This window comes from Podarcis raffonei, chromosome 2 (genome assembly GCF_027172205.1).
Source record: "Podarcis raffonei isolate rPodRaf1 chromosome 2, rPodRaf1.pri, whole genome shotgun sequence".
Classification (NCBI taxonomy): domain Eukaryota; kingdom Metazoa; phylum Chordata; class Lepidosauria; order Squamata; family Lacertidae; genus Podarcis; species Podarcis raffonei.
Window position 1 is genome coordinate 38,874,927 of NC_070603.1, and position 21,826 is coordinate 38,896,752.

Consider the following 21,826-nt stretch of genomic DNA (forward strand, 5'->3'; position numbering starts at 1 on the left):
TTAAAAACAGAACTAGTACCTGGTTTGATGATGAATGTCTTCAACTTAAAAGAAAATTGCACCAAATTTTCATAGATAACCGTACCAAACTAGAACCTTTCTACTTAGATGAAAAAAGAAAATATCACCTTGTTCTGGCTGAAAAGAAACAAAAATGTGCCACCCCAAAATGATCCCAATTACTTGACTCCATCCAAAACAAAAATAACAAAGCATTTTGGTCAATAGTATATAAATTTCCCTAAAATATGCATATTTGTATCTTATTTTCACCAATATGTGCATTTTTATGCACTTTCCCTAAATGCACACAACTTATGCACACAGTATATATGTCTGGAGAACTATATCGCAAAATTTGGACAAGTGCAAATTTCAAAGAAGAGCTGTGTTTCAGTTCATTTTCCACTGCAGTAGTTATCATCAGGTGCAACTTTAGAATAGGGAGAGAACTGGCAAAAGGCAACCATGTTGTCACATCTTTCCTAGTTAACTAGGAACTTTTTCTCTGAAGAGGAACACAACCTGCAGAGGCCACATGGCATTAGCATAATGTACAAGATTATTTCATCATATAAGCCGAACATGGAGATCTTTGAAATCAATGTTGAAATGGCATGCTTTAATGGACACACTCACTTCTTGCCCTCTAAGTCTCCGATACTCAGCTCTGATCAACCAGAACTCTTTACTTTTTACTAGGTGAGCACAGCCTGGCTGCTTTATTTCCAACTTACCTGCAACGTTGATCATTCATGTATCAGAATGTGGACAATGGTTTACACAACACTGAACAGAGCCAACCAGCACAGAACCTGTCTTTAAAAAGAGTAGCCATGAATGGCAATGTATATTTTATGATGTTGCCTGAATTTTGCTCAAGTCCTCATGGTACCATTTCCATTATTATTCCTAAATAAATCCAGGATTTCAGTTTCGCAGACTGACTAATCAAGAACACTGTATCATCCTATCAATTAAAATTACAGTTATAATTTAAAGGGTGGTTCCTACGTATATTCAATCATTATTTGGTTAACGTTCCATAAAGCAAAGGCTTTAAAAGATATTAAAAGGTCCCATCTACTTGAAGGCGGGGTTTTGGGGGGGGGGCAGAATTATCTGTGAAGTTACCTTACAAGCCCAACTATTAACACATACTTTAAAAAATTCCAGCACAAAGAGTTCCCACAGAAATGGGCTGGTTCTATTTTTAAGTGGCAGTACAGTGTTAAATCATGCAACTTTCGGATCCACAGCCATTGGAACTCATCTGGAACTAAATGCCATTCAGCTTCTTTCCTAGAGCTTATGTGAGCCACAGACCATTCCATGAGACACATATGGCTATCCTCAGTTGGCATATAAAAGCATGCGCGCGCACACACACACACACACACACACACAGGTACGGGCAATGGGGGTCAGGGGAATGTGGTGGATGTTATTACAAAGTGAGGTCAGAGGCCCAGCAATGCGAGAAATGGGTGTGCCACATTACTACAAAGCACACAGAGGAAAACGAGATTCATTCAAAAGAGGAAAAGATCCAATCAAAGTGGGTGTGACCCATTCCTGACTGGTAATGAATTAGAAAAGCAAGTACATATGGACAACGAAAGAGAGACAATAACTTTCTGTGATGAGCTGGCCACTCCCAGTCTCAACTGAGCCTGTCTGACAGTGTCAAATCCACTAATAAATTCCACACAGCAGTTTCACAATACTTCTTTGTCGACGTATTAACCCAGTATTGTCAACTCCCATCAACGGTGGGTCTCCCAAGGCCTCAGGCACATTTCTCTCCCAGTTCTGCTACCTAAGACTTTCTGCATGCTTGAAATAGGGAACAAATCCTATATCTCCATATAGATCCTATGTAGGCTGCAAAGGAAGAAAACACATTTTCTTGCCTTCTCACCTATAAGCGTTCATTGCAACTTGGGGTCAGTGTACACCATTACTGGGTGCATGACGAGTCGGTGTTTTGCAGGCTGGACAGAATTATTTGCATAATGAAGCAGCCTAACGAACCAACCTTCAGGAACACAGGTCATAATTTGCCACTAGAATTAAAACACCAAACACACAAATGCAAAAAAATGTTTTTCCCCACATAGACACAAATCTCACCTGAATTGGCTTTACCTCAACCCCAGTCCGGGATCTCCCTTTTCACCTGCATTCTATCCAGTGCAAATGTGTCGAAGTCACCTCCCTCTGTCACAAATTTACCTTTCTACTGTAATCAATAGGTCTCTTTGCAATTGTCAGGGAGGAGGTGACAAGTGTATACAGGCTAAACCTGTCCCATCTGTCGAAAGGCTCTTACTGAAATGAAAGTAGAATTCTCCTTTCAAACATCATTGCAAAATTTCACAATAGAAGCAAAACACAAAAGCTACACTATCCAGGAAGGATAAAGTGTGGGGGGAACCATTTCAAGTTACTGTATTTTTCTTCTTCTTCTTCTTACGCCTGATAGTTGCCATGGACACCAGAAAACTTTGTATGTATCTGTGTCTAATTAGCCGCCCCCACACTGCACCATAGCAACACAGCTAATATTGTCCTCTAAAGATTACTGTGTTTTTCGCTTCTTAAAGCATATAGATTTGTAGCTAGTTCTATAAAGGTTAGCAGTTTCTTAAAAAGGGACAGTCTGGAATGCATCCTACTAGTTAAAAGAAAAGCAAGATGTAAACATCAGAGGAGGAATATTCTTTCAGCAGCCAGGGCTGGGCTATGAAGCTGCTTTTCAGTTACAGGTCTTGGGCTGGGATATTCTTGTCCTGAAAGGATTAAACACAAGGAAGTTGAGGTACCTTCATGCTTCTTCTTGTCCATTGTCCAACAGAGAAGAAAAAGCTTGCTGGTGTAAATCAGGGATGGGGCTTAAAGGGAGGTGGACCAATATTAATCTCTGCTGTAACACAGTCTGATAAAGTGAATGCTGTTTGCCTGATCAAGGAAAACAGACGTGGGGGAGAGGGCAAAGAAAAAGAACATACTATCAATTTGTGCATTATGGCACAGCATCCAGCAGATATGCAACAACATCTCTCAAGGATATTCCATCACGCCAGACTTTCGTCCCCCACTCTAATAAAACCAGCCAAAAGGAATTTCTTGCAGTCAGAACCTTATCAAAAATGCATGCCCAACATGTCACTTTCTTGATTTACTGACCATTTCTGTGTGGAATCGCGGCAGGCAGCTCTTCAGAAGTATCCAGGCAAAACAGCCAATGTCACTTCCTTCTGAATCCTGCAGTTGGTCCCTTAGAATTCTCTCTTTGCTTACACTTGAGTTTCTCCTAAATTGCTTCCAATTACCTGGCTTTACTGCATGCTTACTTGGATGTAACTCCAACTGAGTTCAGGGAGGCTTACTTCCAAGTAAGCATGCTTAGGCCTGCAGTTTACACTTGCCCCAATGCCAACCTTTTGTACTGTGATTTTCCACAGCCTTGCATCTTACCTGCTATATTAACAGATTTGCCGAAATATAGTTCATAGGTTTCTTATCACAGGTGTGCCGCCACCTCGGTCCAGCTGGTGACCTGCATCTCCTGCCGCTTCTTCCCAGACTTCTTCTATAAAGTCAGGTTCAAGTTCAGTTCTAACCATAGGCCATCACTTCCTGAAAGCTGCAGTACCTAAGCTAAGCAGCACATGCTGAGTAGCACATGCCACCATCTAGGGAAAGCACCTGGAAAGAGTAATATTGCTTGTGAGATGCTTAAGTTTCCTGGGTCTGGGTAGCGATGACTCACAATGCTAATAATTGCACATTCATATATTGATGTTTTCATGCCCTCAGTAATGCTTCATGCACCATTTTCTCAGTGTAGGAGAGGTCACAGGCTGTTTTCCAGTAAAACAATCTCACACTGCACACGGATATTTCCCCTTGTCTTCATGGGGCCACATAGCAGATTCAGAATGCATATGACATCTCTATTCCTCCTACATATTTTTTACTATTGTAAATGTCAAGCAACGGGCCAAAAACACATACAGGGTACTATTTTTGAAAGCTTTAAGAGACATACCATTATATACAGTCAAGGTTGCAAAAAGCAGTACAGTCCTACCTTCGGGTTGAGCGCGTTCGAGTTGTACTCTGCGGCAACCCGGAAGTAATGGAGCGTATTACTTCCAGGTTTCGCCGCTCGTGCATGCGCAGACGCTCAAAATGGCATCACGCGCATGCACAGTAGCGGCGAAATGTGACTCACGCACACGCAGATGCGCCGTCGTGTCTTGCGTTCCATCCGGGGTGCGAACGGGGCTCCAGAACGGATCCTGTTCACATCCCAAGGTACCACTGTATAGCTTATTTTATTTGTATACCTCATAATGGCTAAATCTGCAGGAATGTCAAGCCAAACCATAGCTTAGTGCTAATATGTGAAGATGCAAGCTACAAGGGATGAGATTGCAGCTGCTTTGCGCCTCTCCAGTCCTTTTAAATCAGTGCTGGGTGGCAGCTAAGCCAAGATATGGCTTAGTGTGGCATCCCATCCCAGGCTTGTGGTTAAGTTCTCTCCTCCTTAACCACTAGCTGCAGCAGATGTTCTTAAACTGGCGACCATCATTTCCAAGTTTGGATGAAATGGGAAACTAATGATTGGTTAGACACTTCCAAGTTTAAGCGCAGCTCAAGTGAAGGGGTTCTACATACCAGCAAAGAGCTTGAATTCATTGCTGCTTGATGAGTTGAGGTACGATCACCTGTACCAGATCTATTTGTACAGCAGGTCTTTTGAACTTAGTAGCCACTTTGGTCATTTGAAAAAGTGATCGCCGATTAACCATATTCACAAATTTGACTTCTGGTGGTGAGGTAGGGGACAATAAAACAGAGTTCTTAGCATCAGTTGCAAAGTTACCTTATATCTACATTGTGATGTATAAAAACATTCAGCAGGGCTTCTTTTTCAGTAGCTATGCTTTGAGGGACTTGGGCGAGGTGCTCTCAATAGCCCACTACCACCTTGGTCACTGTCCCCACCTGGCACAACTGCTCTCCCACAGCCACTGTCAACAGTTTCTTTCCCATCACTCCTCACTGCCTTGTTTGAATGCCTAACCAAGTACCTACATGGAGTGCAGAGCAGCCTGCTGCACTCTCCCTCTGGGGTCAGGATCTCAGGAGGAGCATCCTGGCCAGCCTCCTGCAAATTTTAAAGTGGTGCTGGCAGGAACTGGTTCAGTAAGTAATCATGTAGCTATGAAAATTCTTTTCCTACTTCCTATCAGGAAGGAAGGAAGGAAGGAAGGAAGGAAGGAAGGAAGGAAGGGCAACAGCTTCTCTTGAAGACAAGGATGGGCAAGAAATTTGATTCAGTTCAAGTACATAATTACTCCTTAATTCAAACTTTCTGAAACAATATCCAAACCAAAACACACCCATCTTTCAAAATTTGCATTTATCCAAATCTTGCAATACAGCTCTCTTAGCCACTTACTGTATGCAAAAAGTGAGCACAGAAAGGTATTATATATGGGGAAGTTGTTTTGCAAAATGTGTGCATTTGGAGAAATTTGTGCTAAAATGCTGATGAGTACTTAAAGAGGAGAAAAATGAAAAACAGAGAAACTGAACTTGACAGATCAACCCCTGCTTGATGGAGGCAGCTGCTGTCTAAGATGTTTAAAACAAAGAACCACAAGGAGCTCCAGATTTCTCCCCAGTACACTTTAAAATGGTTGGACAGTGTTCTCGAAGCTACCAACATGAGTTTGACTAAACTGTGGGAGGCAGTGGAAGACAGAAGTGCCTGGCATGCTCTGGTCCATGGGGTCACGAAGAGTCGGACACAACTAAACGACTAAACAACAACAGTTTAAAAACCAGCCAATGGTTTTGCCAAGAGACAAAAAACAACAGCCTGGGTAGCCTTTGTTTGTCCCCACCCCACCAAGAGCGGGAGCTGTGAAACCCAGGACATGCCCTCCACCCCAAGGGCTACACCCAGGCCTTTAGTATCATGGCATCTTCTTTGGACTGACTTCCTGTTACATATTTGGCAGGTGCCACCACCTTTTAAGCACCGACTGAAGATCTTTCCCAGCATGCATCTGTCCTGGAATTGTTTTCAGATGTGTTTTAATTGTTGTATCATTTGTATGTTTGCTGCTCTGAGCTCCTTCGGGAGGAAGGGAGGGATACCCATGACATAAATGACAAGTACAGATACAGCTGGCCAGTGGAGTTTATGCAGACACTGCCCTTCAGCAGCTCCTGCAACACTGTCTGGGCTGCCAACAATCAGCTGATTGCTGGGGCTTCCATAGCTCTGTGTGTGGCACCAGACTTGGCCCAGAGATGCAAGTTGCTGAGGCTGCTTTGAACACAGAGCAACACAAAGAGAGATTTTTGTAGTATTTTCTTTAGATTGTCTGTTGCTTCAGGGTTTTTTTGTACACTGCTTATCGAGATATTTTTTAACATAATAAGCGGCATAGACATTAAATAATCAATACACCAAGTAATTCTACCCAGGAAGAAACCTTTCTCCAGCACTTGAGTATCGAATAGAAAAGTGCCCTGGCTTTCCCATTTTTTTGTTCCTTCGGCTGAAGGAAACACAAACCTCAGCATCACAAAACCAAGGTGAAGCCATTTTCACACAACAGGAGCCATCACTGAGCTACTAATTAAGCAGAGCTAATCCTGTGGTCAGGGGCTGCTCTGCAGAGCAAATACAAAAGAAATCAATTTGCAATTGAACTCTCATCGCCTAAACGGCAGGGAGAGGAAAGCTTTTATTTTCCATCGCAAGTTCAAACTTCCCCTGCAATGTTTAGCGTGAACAGGACTGGGGGTCAGGAGGTTGCTGGAAAACAATAGAATGGTGAATCTCACATTCAGATAATGTGCCAGATACACAATGGCTCGTATTATTCCTGCTAACTGTAGAGGCTTCTGAGCTGGATTTACGCATTGAAAAGAAATGACTGCAGTTCACCGGCGCTTATTTTTTTCAGGCAAGGTATTGCTATGAGAAGGGCTTGCTGGTCGGTGGTTCAAATTCCCGTGACGGGGTGAGCTCCTGTTGTTCAGTCCCAGTTCCTGCCCACCTAGCAGTTCGAACGCACACCAAAAAAAGTGCAAGTAGATAAATAGGTACCGCTCTGGAGGGAAGGTAAACAGTGTTTCCGTGTGCTGCTCTGGTTTCGGTGTTCTGTTGCACCAGAAGCGGCTTAGTCATGCTGGCCACATGGCCCGGAAAAACTGTCTGCGGACAAACGCCAGCTCCCTCGGCCTCTAAACGAGATGAGCACTGCAACCCCAGAGTCATCTGCAACTGGACTTAACTGTCAGGGGTCCTTTTCCTTTACCTTTTTACACTGAATAGTGGCTTTCCAGAGTTTCAGACAGGGATCTCTCCTGACCCAACCTGGAGATCCCAGGGATTGAACCTGGGACCTTTTGCTTGCAGTACATGAGCTCTACCACCAAGCTATCGCAATTTCCCTGGGGGTGGAGAGGGGAAGGTGTGGAAAAACTGCTGCGAGGGATTGGTCCACTTGGGGATGGCTGGTTGGTTTCAGTTTTCTGCTTGTAAACGGTGTGCACTCCAGGTCTGAGGAGTTTCCTAAGACTACATGAGCTCTCTGTCTAAGGGGGGGGGGAGGATTAAGAACTGAAAGAATCTCTGCCTGAAAACTTGGGAGAGCTGGTGCCCTTCAGTGCAGGGCCAATGGTCTGACTCAGCATAAGGCAAAGAGTCCTGTGTTCCTATAGCAAGGCTTTCAAAGCAAAGGTTGGCCAAATGAAGACCAAATCACAGCATATCACACATGCGGTGACTGAAAGGAAAGTAACTGGCAGGGAATAACAGCATATTCCAGCACCCAAACATTAAATAATAAGTGATTTCATCACAATTGCATTGGAAAATGTCATCTGGAACCACCACTCCAACTCAGAAACACCCAGAGACAGCCTTATAATGAAGCACTCTGTGCAGCAAATTCCTAAGAAATCACAATTTTCTTCCCCTAACTCATCATGTGGGATCATACCCAAGCTTTTTATTTTGTTTTTTTTAAGTTAGTAACGAAGAGCTGTCATTTTGACTTTTTGCTTCAGGTATGAAAAACGCCTAAAGCCACCAAGCTAAACATTTCCATCTCAATAAAAATGATCATCTGGAAAGACCTGGCATGGTGTGTCAGCTGCAGTGTCAGAACCATGTGAGCCAGATGTGCAGGACTCATATGTCTTAGGCAAGCAGCCACCAGAGAGGAAGACGAATTAAGCCCCATGCTGAATCGTTTTCTGTGGAACATACAACATCTCAGCAAGTGCTGTGAGAACAGTTTAGGCCTAGAATCAAAGTGCCAGCCAGAATCAAACATTTCTCTCCGACCCTTTGCAGAAAGGTGACTATCCAAGGGGGAAAACTGGGAATGTAAGAAGGCTTCCTCCCCCCGCCCTCATTCCGTACTGCATTCATCATGTACAGCACTGTTTCCATTTCACTGCAGTTAGCCTTCTACCAAAAACCACACCATTTGTCTTGCAGTCCACTATGGCAAAATTACCTAACTTACACAATTTGTTACTTAACCTACACAATTAATTGCGCAATGTATGGTATTCCACCCCATTCATTTAAATGCAAAGGGAACTCAATGCAAATCAGGGTGCATGTAATCAATGATGTATCATTTGTGGATGGAAAGCAACAGCAGCAGCAGTGCCAGTCGTGTTTGCTGGATTGATTTAAGGGATGAATAAGTGAACACTGGCAATTTCTCTCCCCATTCCCATCGAAATTCTCCAATGTCCCTAGTAAGGAGTCATTCAAAGATCTCTGAGCTGTTTAGGAAGATTACAGTCAGGCCTATCTGCTGCTTCAACAAGAGGGAACAAATACTACCGCTTTTCAGAGTTCATCTCTCCTCTTTTGTTACACGCATGTCAGTTCTTGGTACATGGGTGTACACTAAAGTATTTGCACATATTTAATGTAACTTTAAAAGTATCCCACGTTTATTGTCCCAAGGAGGCAACTAAGTCCAGCAGATATGTAAAGAACAATACTGTACAGAACCAGTCAAGAGACATGACAAACCACAGTAACAATCTGCTACAAATGAGACCTACTGTAGATAAGGAAATAGACCCAGGACTTTCCTTTGCAAGTCATTATCCATTTCTACATTTAGGAGATGGAGATGACTTTTAGCAGTGGTAACATGTTTTTAAGGTTGCACCATAACAGGCACAGACTCCATCAGACATGAGCAATTAAAACAAACATTTGCATGTACTGTTAGGACTCACTTGTGTACATCACAGGAGCACTAATAACTTTACCACAATCCTATTGAGAGGTTACTATTTGTAAAACCCAATCTCACAGGATGCAAGAGGACAGAGTCTGAACTCTTGCCAAGATTTCACTATTGAAAGTGATTACTTGGCTTAAGATAAAGAGTTAGTCCTATTAGGACACAGGTGGTGCAAGACAGGAAGTCAGAAGCTGTTGACACCATAGATTGCAAAGAGCCCCTCTCCTGTTTTGAATTGCAGGTCTTGGTTGCAACTACGTGCAAAAATGTTATGCCAACTCACAAGTGTGCCTCACATCTTACACTGTGTTACACTGTGAACTAAATGCACCAAAAGGGAGGGGGAGGATGCAAGGGACCCCAGGAATTGTCTGCTTGAGAACCTAAGGTTTCACATTACACAAGCCATGTCTGCCAAGTCTTATAAATCACCTTGTAATCCACTCGTCTAAGTGCAATTCCGCAACTGCAGTAAACAACATTTGCTTTGTGCTAACCACTTATATGGGCTTAGAAGCCTTTCTATAACCTCCAACTTGACACTGATGTCTAGCTACAAACAGGTAGTTGGTTCAAAGTGGAGATTCAGGACAAATCATGGCTGTATGAACTGCTGGGATGTGTCTTCATGGGTCGGTAAATACAGGTGGGCGATAAGGTTTTCCAACTTGTACCAAGTCCCATTTATTCATTTAGTAGATTCCTTTCCCATGAATCACTAAACATTCTCAGAATGGCTTACAGATACCATACAAACAACAATATGGGTCAATATGCCCAGAGTAAAGCATTTCTGATAAAAATCAATATACGTGAACCTTAATCTGACCATTATATAACCATTCTTACTGCTCAAAGATTCAATGAAAGATAAACTTTGTAAGCCCAAACTGGAGTCCATTCAGTGTCGGTGCCCATCTCATCTCAAGAGGGAGAACATTCCATTCTACTAACAGAGCCTCCCTCCAACACATAGAACATCTCTCCAATACTGTACTGTCTTTCTGCTAAATGAGTCGCAAACCATTCAGGACTCTGTCTATCACAGCAGGCCTCCAACTGCTTGGTGCCTTTGTGGAATGATCGCAGCAGCCCCTTCATCATTGGGGAAAGCTCTCCCAGACAGCTTCTTGAAGATGCAAAGGTGCTGGAGAATAAAGTTTTGTTCACCACCATCACTGCCACATGGTAGGCACAAAAGTGCACTCTCAACTATTCTAAATGCATTTGGTACAATACTTGCTATTGCCTGGTCACCTGGAGTTCTCCCCAAAATCAAGGAGGCCTTCTTACATCCATGAGAACAGATGGGCCACAATGACCCTTTCCATTTCTCTGTTCCACATACAGACAAAGATTATGGAAGAGCACCAGTCATGCTAACTGGGAGATCCCCAAAAGCATTCAGGAATCCCACAGATTCCATGGCAGACACCCACTATACCTTGAAGGGAGTCATTGCTACCAAAAGTCTAAATCCATAACAATGGGCTAATTGAACCACCAGAACCAAACTGTGCTGGCCCCGTGGCTAACCAAGAGGTGAGGTCAGAGTCCAGTCCGAGGTTGAAGGTGCAATAGGGAGGCAGTCCGTAGAAGTTGAAGCTGAGTGCAGGGCAGGGAGTTGGGTGAGGTCAGGAGCTCCGGCAGGAAAGCAGGACAGGGTTCCGTCAGAAACTGACAATGAATGATGTTGCTCCCGCAACTTGGGACTGGGGCTGGCTGGCTTTTAACTGCCCCGAGGCATAGGGCGGCCCCAATCCTCAGGTGACTTGCCTCTCCTGGCCTGGAGGCGAGCACTCCTCCTGCGGGAACTTAGTTCCCTCCGCCACTCTGCCCTGAGCCTCTGCAGCTCAGGAGAGGCTGGAGGGTTACCAGACCCAGAGGCAACCTCACGCTTCCTCTGGCGGGGCTAAGAGTGGAGCACCTGCAGGCAATGGGTCCTCCATCACCTCAGGAGCCAGAGCAGAGTTAGCTGGTGCCTGTACCTGAGGATCCAGCACAGGTGAGGACCCTTCAGGCTCATGCCCCAGCCCTGGCTCAGCTGGTCCTAGAGGCGGGGAATCCTGTGCAGGCTGGGATTCCTCAGGTTCAGCATCCGAATCCCAGGCCATCACACAAACCATTTACCAGTCATCTGTTCACCAAAGCCAGATCCATGATATATCTACTGCTGCTGCCCTGCAATAGTGAAGACTAATTAATTTCCACTTTTCTGGGACTATCTAAGGAATATAATGAAGCCACTCATGGATAATAGAATCTGAATTGAGACTGCCAGTGATAACCTAACTCAACTCCTTAGAGGCAACTAAGACTGTTCCAAACTAAGTCTTCACACTTAATGATGCCCAGCCTGTGCAGCAGGGTGAGCACAAAAAGCATGTTTACCTTTTATACCCAGAAACTTAAAACTAGAAAATAATTTTAAAACACACTACTTAGAGCACAATTTGTATTTCGGAGCATAGCACATGTCAAACCTTTGAGAATCAATAGGAAGGTTTTGCTTGAATCTAGAACACTCACTTCACAAACACTTTCCCCCTGTACTGAAGCTCCATTGTTGCCCATTTTCAAATGAGATGCTGGACTGAGTCAGAGTCTATGAACACTGCAATGCAGCTTGAAAAGTTGCATTTTTCTGCTATACATCACTGATCATGATGCTTCTCTTAACAAGAAGATCATTTGTTCTGCCCTTGCCGTGTACTGGTACACAAAATTATACAATACAGATTGTTGTGTTTGTTAAAAATATATCACAATGCAAACTTGTGCTGTAAGAGATTCCTAGAAAACAGAACTGCTTTCATTAACTGTTCACAATTGTAAGTCTTCCAATCCCTAGGTTTGGGTCATCCTAAGGAGCTAATAAGAATTTTTTTTACAATAGCCATGTTACCTAACAGACAGACAGGCATATACACACACAACATTAATACACTTGATGCTCTGCCCCCCAAAATAATTCAATTCTATTCACTAAGATTGTGATATCCCATTTTACAAAACATCAAGCCTGATGTCCATAGTTACCTCAAGAAAATATTATAAAATGCCTATCTGTAATGTCTCAGATACCTCCATGATGCTATAGCACAACACACCCTTGCAAAGCAAAATATACTTTTAAAAACATTGCAATTACCCTTCCACAGTTATGGTGGATGATGCAATTATTTACATACTTTTAATCCAGGACTGGACTTCATTATAGGTGCTTTGATTAGGAGCACACAAACTCATAAAGGCACGTCTTGCTAAAGTAACAACAATATGCCACATGCCTGGGGTGATGGGACAATTGCTGGGAACACCCTTCTGCGTTGAAGAAAGAGTCGCATAAGTGCATTCTGTCTATTGTGTAGGCAAGCACCCACGCCTATCATGAACAGAATGCAAAATGTGCCCACACACCCTTGACTCACATGCTTGGTGGCGATCTTCCTAGGTCTCTCAAACACATCTCTTCAATATCCCATTAAACATTAGAAGTGATGCTGAAGTGTACCACATAAAAGCACAGCATAGGAAACCCAACTTAACTATTAGCTTCTGTTCCCTATAAACAGAGCTGTTGCACCATCTTCATATTCACAGCTTGTTCCAGTTCCCAGATGATGCACAATAAATCCCCATTTTCTGCTGCTCTATAACCAATCCGGCTAGTCATTCAGCCAAATATATACACACTAGATGCTGGGGAAAGAATAATCAAGGGAAGATCAAATTAGCAATGCTGAGTAACTTCCGTACTTGTCATTTCAGCTCATACAGACTCGTTTATTAAGCAAGCTTCTGTCTGCTGTAAAGAAATACATACACATAGCTCTATTGCACAAGAGAGGCTCGTATCTGTGAGTTACAGGCCTAGTTACATTCCAAGTGAAAAGAATTGCAAAATCCCAAAGTGCCAATCAAAGTAAGGTATAATCCCATACTACTATGATGCATATTTATAAGCACAAATAAAGAGTAGATCCTAATAAAATACCTGCAATTATAACTATACTGCCAGTTCAGACAGCACAATCCACAGCACTGTACTCCCATAAAAGCAAAATGCTGGTTAGTGAACATAAAGGAAGTTCTGCCCTAGAAAACATGCTGATAGTAAATCAAGAGAATGCATTTCTTGGCAAACTAAACGTTCCATATCTATAAGATTTAAACCAACTCAAGAAACCGACATAACTGAACAGACCCTTAATTTATTCAGAAGAGGAAATCCTCTTTTTGCCTTCTTAAAAATCCCAGGACATACTGTAGTCTGAGATGTGAAATCTTAGGATTGATTGGTTTAGGACTGTAACTTCATCTCAGGCTTCTGTTAATGGTGTGGATACTTACTGCTATAATTATTGAAGTTTATGTGGCCGCTCTTCAGTAAAATTCTCTAGACACCTCTGTAGCTTCAAGCACAATAAAAGAGGCCACCTTGCCCTTTGGTCACAGAATGCACCCACTCAAGCCTCCCTAAGCTTCCCAATAGGGAATACAGCCACTGCAAACCTGTATTCCCAGTGCCCTCCCCAATCTTGTTTTCCACTGCTCTTTCCTCATCCATTTTAGTGAGCAGAACTCTAGCCAAAGGCAGATTTAGGGGAGCACAACCGGTTGTACTGGTCGTGGAATTTCAGGGGCGCTGCGGGGAGCTCCACAACTATTATGTGGTATGGAAGGTGTGAGGCAGTGAGGTGCTGAATTTTGGCATTGCACAGGGCACCACTGAAATTTGAGATCCCAAGGCCCACCACTGCCCTAGGTGTAACACACAGGTATGCAGATGACAGAATCAGGAAACCATGGCTGCCGCTCTCGCACTGCATCAAGGCATTTAAAGGTACATGCCTAATGATGTGGCAAGTTATTGGCTTGGCAAATAAAGAAGAGACAAAAGCTCAACACGGTAACAAACTTAGAAGTGGAAGGAAAGAACATATGCAACCCAGTAGAAATTAGGAATTGTTTTCAGAACTACTTTAGACAATTGTATACACAAGGGCCGCAGAATGAAACAGATATACAACAATTCCTCGAGAAAAATGGGCTGAAAAAGATCTCGCAGGAAAGTAAGACAATTTTGAATCAGGAGATATCAATACAGGAAATAGAAGATGCCATTCAAAACATGACGTTGGGCAAATCACCTGGACCGGATGGACTGACTTCCAAATATTACAAAGTTTTGAAGGAAGGACTTATACAACCTTTGAAGGAAGTCTGTAATGAGATCATGAAGGGGAAAAGGGCACCCGATACGTGGAGAGAGGCCTACATTACACTTATACCAAAGACAGAGACTGAAAAGACCCAACTTAAGAACTACCGACCCATCTCCTTACTAAATGTGGATTACAAAATCTTTGCTGATGTTTTAGCAAAGAGACTGAAAAGAGTTTTGATGGAGGAGATTCATGGGGACCAAGCGGGCTTTCTCCCGAAAAGGCATTTGTCGGACAATGTAAGGAATATAATTGACATTTTGGAGAAGCTGGAAGTGAATATAAACACTAAGGCTGTTTTGATATTTGTGGATGCCGAGAAAGCCTTTGACAACATTTCTTGGAGTTTTATGTTGAAGAACCTCCGGGGGATGGGGGTAGGCCAAGGGTTTGAAAATGGTATAGGTGCAATATATTCTGAACAGAAAGCAAAATTAATTGTAAATAATGTTGTAACAGAAGAGTTTAAGATTGAAAAAGGGACACGACAGGGGTGCCCTATTTCCCCATTACTTTTTATATCGGTCCTTGAGGTTTTGCTTAATATGATCAGGAGGGACCAGTTGGTTAAAGGCATTCAGGTCGGAGTCAAACAATACAAATTGAGAGCATTTGCAGATGACCTGGTACTTACATTACAGGAGCCAGAAGCTAGCACGAAAAGAGTTTTGGAAATAATCCAAGAGTTTGGTCAATTGGCTGGATTTAAATTGAATAAGTTAAAGACTAAGGTATTGGAGAAAAATCTAACACAGATTGAAAAAGAAAGGTTTCAGAATGAGACGGGGTTGACTGTGGCTAAAAAAGTGAAATATTTGGGTGTGAATATGACAGCTAAGAATGTGAATTTATTTAAAGACAATTATGAAAAAACTTGGACAGAAGTGAAAAAAGATCTAGAAATATGGTCAAACTTGAAGCTTTCCTTGTTAGGTCGAATTGCAGTTATAAAGATGAATGTTTTGCCAAGAATGTTGTTTTTGTTTCAAACATTACAAATAATGGATAAAATGGACTGTTTCAAGAAGTGGCAGAAAGATATATCTAAATTTGTCTGGCAGGGCAAGAAGCCCAGAATAAAATTTAAAATACTAACTGATTCAAAGGAAAGAGGGGGGTTTGCCCTGCCAGACTTTAAATTGTACTATGAAGCGGCAGCTTTCTGCTGGCTAAAAGAATGGCTGCTTCTTGAAAACACAGACATTTTGGATTTGGAAGGATTTAACAATATTTTTGGGTGGCATGCATATTTGTGGTACGACAAGGTTAAAGCGCATAAAAGTTTCAAAAACCATATTGTCAGAAAAGCACTGCTGAATGTCTGGGTTAAATATAAGGACTTGCTGGAAAATAAGACTCCAAGATGGTTATCACCAATGGAAGCTAAAGCAGTTAAAAAGCTAAATATGGAGTCGAAATGGCCAAGATATTGGGAAATCTTGGAAAAGGAAGGGGACAAACTGAGATTGCAGAGTTTTGAAAAATTAAAAGGGAAGGTGAGAGATTGGTTACATTATCACCAAATAAATGAAGTGTTTAAACTAGATAGAAAAATAGGCTTCCAGGTGGAAAAATCAAAATTAGAGACTGAACTGTTAGAACCCAGTACTAAGAATTTGTCAAAAATGTATGATCTGCTGCTGAAATGGAATACACAAGATGAAATGGTAAAATCAAGTATGATTAAATGGGCTCAGGACATTGGTCATAACATCATGTTTGCTGATTGGGAAAAGTTGTGGACCACCGGGTTGAAGTTTATGGCGTGTAACGCCTTAAGAGAAAATATAATGAAAATGATTTATAGGTGGTACATAACCCCAGTCAAGCTTGCAAAGATCTATCACTTGCCTGATAATAAATGTTGGAAATGTAAAGAAAAGGAAGGTACATTCTTTCACCTCTGGTGGACGTGCCCGAAGATTAAGGCATTCTGGGAAATGATTTATAATGAACTGAAAAAGGTATTTAAATATACTTTCCCCAAGAAACCAGAGGCCTTTCTCTTGGGTATTGTCGGCCAGGGGGTGTTAAAGACAGATACAACTTTTTTTATGTATGCTACAACAGCAGCTAGAATACTTATTGCAAAGTACTGGAAGACACAGGATCTACCCACACTGGAAGAATGGCAGATGAAGGTGATGGACTATATGAACTTGGCAGAGATGACGAGCAGAATCCGAGACCAGGGAAGAGAAGCGGCGGAAGAAGAATGGAAAAAGTTCAAGGACTACTTAAAGAAATATTATAAAATTGGAGACAGTTAGAATGATGTTGGATTAAAACAAATGGTTACTATCAGTAATGGTTATGACAAAGAGAATAAGGGTGATTAGCATAAATTTATAATAAAATAAGGCAAGATTTCGCTGAATAACTGTAAGAATTTGGAATGCAGAAACGGGAAGTAAGAGGAGGTCGAGGAAGTAAGGTTTAGAAATTGGGTTATGAAATGGTACTTGTTTTATGTTTTATTATTGTTGAATGTTTGTTCATGTATGTTTTGTTTTTGTTATATAAAAAATTGTTTAATAAAAATATTATAAAAAAAAAAAAATAAAGGTACATGCCTAATGTTCTGGTTGCAATGTATACATCAGTATCAGATGGTGAAATTGTGTGGGGGGGGGTGTCACTGCTGATTACCTGGAGGGAGGGGGGCAGCAGCAAGCTGCAAATGCACCAGCAGGAGTGCTGGACTGGCTCTGTACCCGCCTTGCCCCTCCCTCTCTTCTTTTCAGTAAGCAGCAGCAGCAGCACTGACCAGAGGTCAAATGGATGCCACTGTCCAATAGGTACTCCACCATAGCTGTATGAAGACTTGTCTTCAAACATATGCAGTTCCCACAATGAAAATCAAGCATTAGCTGATGCTTGTACATAGCTGCTTCTCACCATCATGCAAACATGACTCTAGGAAGCACTCTATTCCCCCTTAAACCGTTCCACACCTCAGGACAAATCTTATTTTCCCTGTCCCCTCACCCATACACAACCAAACATTGGGAGTAAAAGGTTGGCCTGAAATAAACAGGATTATCTTCCAAGTTTATTTATGCATTGCATGAAGAGGTACCACACAGAGAGTGGGACTGTGGGGCTACACCCCTGGCCCTGAGGTCACATGGTGATGCAGGTGCAGATGTCTGCAAATGATCACCTATGTGTTTTCCACATATTCTGGAAGTTCCCCAGTCGTGCAGGATTCCCAAACACATGGAAAGCTGACACATGCAGGCTTTTCTTTGCAGACAGCCACACCTAGCATGTGGGTGTGGGGGCAGCTTGTGGCCGAGGGTAAGTGAAGGGGAACATAAGTAGCAGCCAACATTTGCTGTATTTTTACACACACACACACACACACAGCCCAAACCAGCAGTCAAAGTTAATTTCTGAAGCTGCAAAACCAAGCCCACAGTTGTACACAATTACTAGAAAACAGAAATGTTTTTTCTCCCCAACCAAGAAAAATTAAAGGGTTCCATTTCCCACTGTAGTTGTCCAATCTCCATGCAAGTGCTAGTGTGCTCACCCCCACCCCCATCATGCTCATTTAACACAGACATACAACATCAAAATGCAGGAATCTCTTTGCCCAACGTGGGACTAGAATGCAGGACCCTGAGATTAAGAGCCTAACCTGGAGAAGCCAGGGATTGAAACTGGAATCCCTGAGTCACTGAGCTATGATCCCCACCTCTTTCAAACGCCCTGCCCTTATGCTTATCTCCTTACCTACAAGAAAGGTACACATTCTTTTCAGGGGGTGCCTAATTTTCAGCGGGTGGCGCTGTGGTGTAAACCACTGAGCCTTGGGCTTGCTAATCGGAAGGTCGGCAGTTTGAATCCCCATGACGGGGTGAGCTCCCGTTGCTCGGTCCCTGCTCTTGCCAACCTAGCAGTTCGAATGCATGTCAAAGTGCAAGTAGATAAATAGGTACCACCCCGGTGGGAAGGTAAAACGGCATTTCTGTGCATTGCTCTGGTTTCGCCAGAAGTGGCTGAGTCATGCTGGCCACATGACCCGGAAGCTGTACACCGACTCCCTCGGCCAGTAAAGCGAGATGAGCGCCGCAAGCCCAGAGTCGTCACAACTGGACCTAATGGTCAGGGGTCCCTTTACCTTTAATCTCAGTCAAACCTTACCAGGGCTAGGACCGAGAGAGGGACGAGTGCATGCTTGACCTGCAGGTGCAGCAACACCAGCCCTTCTCAGTGTTTCTTTCTTAGCAACTTCCCACACAAAGCCATCCAAATGGTTTGCAATTGGTCCATGTTTGGTGCAAGTTGTTTGATGGAAGAGATGCTCATTTTCTTAAGGTATCTTAAACAGCACTTTCTATTAGCAAAACACCAGATTTTGACATCTCTCTCTCTTTTTGACTGGATAGACATATTTTATACAAGTAAAAAACTACTGGGAAGGGTATAAAAAAAGAATTAGGACCACACTTCACACATTTCACCAGCATTCCAAAACCTGGTACAATCCAGATACTACTGGAGCAGACTAGGGACTACACTGCATTCCTCCAAATACAACTACTATATGGAATAGGTAGGCTCATAGAATACTGGGTAGGAAACTTTTGTATTTTCTGATCCAAACAATTACCAAATAAGAGGAATTTCCTATGCACCTCTCCCAGGGACCTCTTCTCAGTGTTATTCTTTCCTGGATTCTTCTAGATTTATAGAGTTTAGCAAATGAACCCCTTTCTATAAAATACATGCAAGGACAATACATACAATAAAAGAATCTGTTTGGAGCTGCAATGTTTTCATTGAGGAAAATGGTGTGATATTTTATTTTTAAAAAATGTATCGCAAACAAACCACTCTGGGGGGTCTTACCAGTTTACTGATTTGAGCACAAAGCTTCACAGCTATTTGTTTTTGTAAAGAATCCAAGCCAAGATACCGGTACCTTTCCAGAAAACAGCACTTTTGTTCCTCAGTTGTTGAAGATGATGCAGCCCAGACATCTTAGAATTAAGTAGCAGGGTGCATTTTGCCAGCACTCAAGCCATAATGTTTTGTTGCTAGAAAAATGCAATTTTCTCCAGCTAGCACTTCCCTAGCAATGCTCTGCGGACTATGACTGCCTGAATGGATAGTGCCTGCAATATTACTAGCCTAGTGACAAGTAGCAACTCCCACGCCACCAGCACCCAAACCATAGTTTGTACCTTTAAAAAATGGTTGCATGTATGTGTACATGTGTGTGCGTACATACAAACACAGAGAGAGAGAGGTCTCCATTATAACGTTTTTCTGTGCTTTTTCGCTCCCCACTGTTGGACACAGAGAGCTGGACATCTGGCCTCGCATGGCAGGGGGCTAAATGAATGTTCTTAATATTGGCATGTGTCTGAGCGTTCACAATCCTAGCTTCACTGTTAAAAGTATCTCCCACCAGAAAGCCAAATCATACAGTGACTTCATTTTGTTGAAAAACAGTTGTTTGAATCAGCCGTGAGTTATCAAAGCTGTGCATTCATGTCCTTTATCCCAGTTCCTCATGCCAGTTTTTCCCACCCTTGGCTTCCACCAACATCACCAGTGTCATTGCAACAGGAAACCACATCCCATGATGCTGCCTTGTGTCATATAGCAGGAGAAGCTCACACGCAAGACTTTCTTTCAAAAAACGAACCACGTAGAACATGTTTTTTTCTATCAGCAAAGCTAGGCTTCAGAAGGTTGGAGGCACTCAGAGCAAAGCTTCCAGATCTTAGCATGTGAGTAGGTACACATGGGGGAAAAGATTGTCATTCAGGTACCCACAACCCTCTGAACATGCACAGCTGACTTTCCCTTCCCATTCAGGAGCCACCACCTACACTAAACAGCTGGGATTAAGGGACCTGACTTTCAGGTGAGAAGGGTGTAGTTCAGCCAAAGCTTGAACCCCACTACTTCTAACTAAACCACAGTGAATTCTCAGGATTGTTTGTTCCACTTTAGCCTCCACGAAACCATCACACTTTATGATGGCTTTTAAACAAAGCTTAAAAGAGCCCCAGCTAATGACTACTTTTCAACAGGGGGCATTTTCTAAGTCAAACAAGGACTAACAACATGAACTCTTCCCACTGATTCTGGCACAAGCCTAGCAAAGGGCTCCAAAACAGTGTAGATGGAGACAGAACCGCTTGCCAGAGTTATTCCCTCATTTAGCTCAGATTTCAACCCTGTGCAAAGCCAAGACACAAAGGGAAGTGAAGTGTTAACTGACCCTGCGCACACAGGATACAGCAGTATGAAAGGTTTACTTATGTGGTCACTCGCCTTGCCGCAACAATCCCTTGACTCTCTTCAACCCTGGGCCAGTTTGTAATTTCAAGGCCAAAGTGAAAGATGAAAATTGAACATACAGCATATTAAAATATAATTCCCTTCTCCGGGGCACTGAGGACCCCACATCATCCTTTGGTGCTCCACTTCCACACCTGTTCACTGTGCAGGAGTTCACTACACAGGGAATAAATGCAGTACGCTTGCAGACAGTGGCCCACACATACTGCTTATCACTGAGCAAGAGAATCCCTGGACTACCTATCTTGCCATTTTGGGCAGCCACAGTGGTATATCATTGTGTAACGAATGAGTCACCCCAATATCCCACCAATAATGTGGCAAAACAAACACGCATACTTTGCTAAGGTGAGCATGCCAGCGATATATAGGAAACAACTGATCTCTTAGATGCCTGGCAAGCAAAACTATTTTGAAAATCTGTTCTCCCCCCCCCCCCCCCAAATATCCATATATAAAACTGATACCAACTGAAAACAACAGCAGCTCTCAGCAAATGGATGGGTGCTGGCAGAAGTTCCAATTCCCAAGCTGTCTCCTTCAGTACTGGAATGAGACATTATGCTTCGCAAGAGAGATGTGCAACTATGGGAGGTGACAGTAGCTATAAAAAGTCCTGACAGTTTTCAGAAGAGCAAAATTTACATTGGCTGCTGCTTCTTTGCATAAGTGATTTCCCAAAGCCATCAGTCAAAGAAACATCAACCATCCAATAATGTCCAAATAACCCTTTGTAAGATATTAATGATGTGCAGGTGTCACCATTCCAGGATCAAATGCAAACAACAACAGTGAGCCATACTAGGTCAACTCACTATTCAACCCTAGGCTTGGCATGCAGACAACTATCAGCTGATACGTTAAGTCCATTTTTTAAAATGGTATAATATACTGAAATTTTACAGAATTTCAGGAGTAAAGGAACATAAGATTTATGGGGGACTCCCTGGTCCTGAATGGGGCAAC

General features: G+C 42.7%; 1 protein-coding gene across 2 annotated transcripts in view; it reads right to left on the minus strand.

Annotated features, from left to right (window-relative positions):
• The window catches only part of GAS7 (growth arrest specific 7), a 125,705-nt gene that overhangs the window by 97,448 nt on the left and 6,431 nt on the right, over positions 1-21,826 (minus strand). Inside the window, exon 1 of one of the 2 annotated variants that reach the window (XM_053376082.1) lies at positions 2,134-2,324. The exons of the other annotated variant lie outside the window; for it this stretch is intronic. The gene's annotated coding sequence lies outside the window, so the exon portion shown is untranslated. Of the gene's footprint in view, positions 1-2,133; positions 2,325-21,826 lie in introns of those variants that run through there. 2 annotated transcript variants of the gene reach the window in all.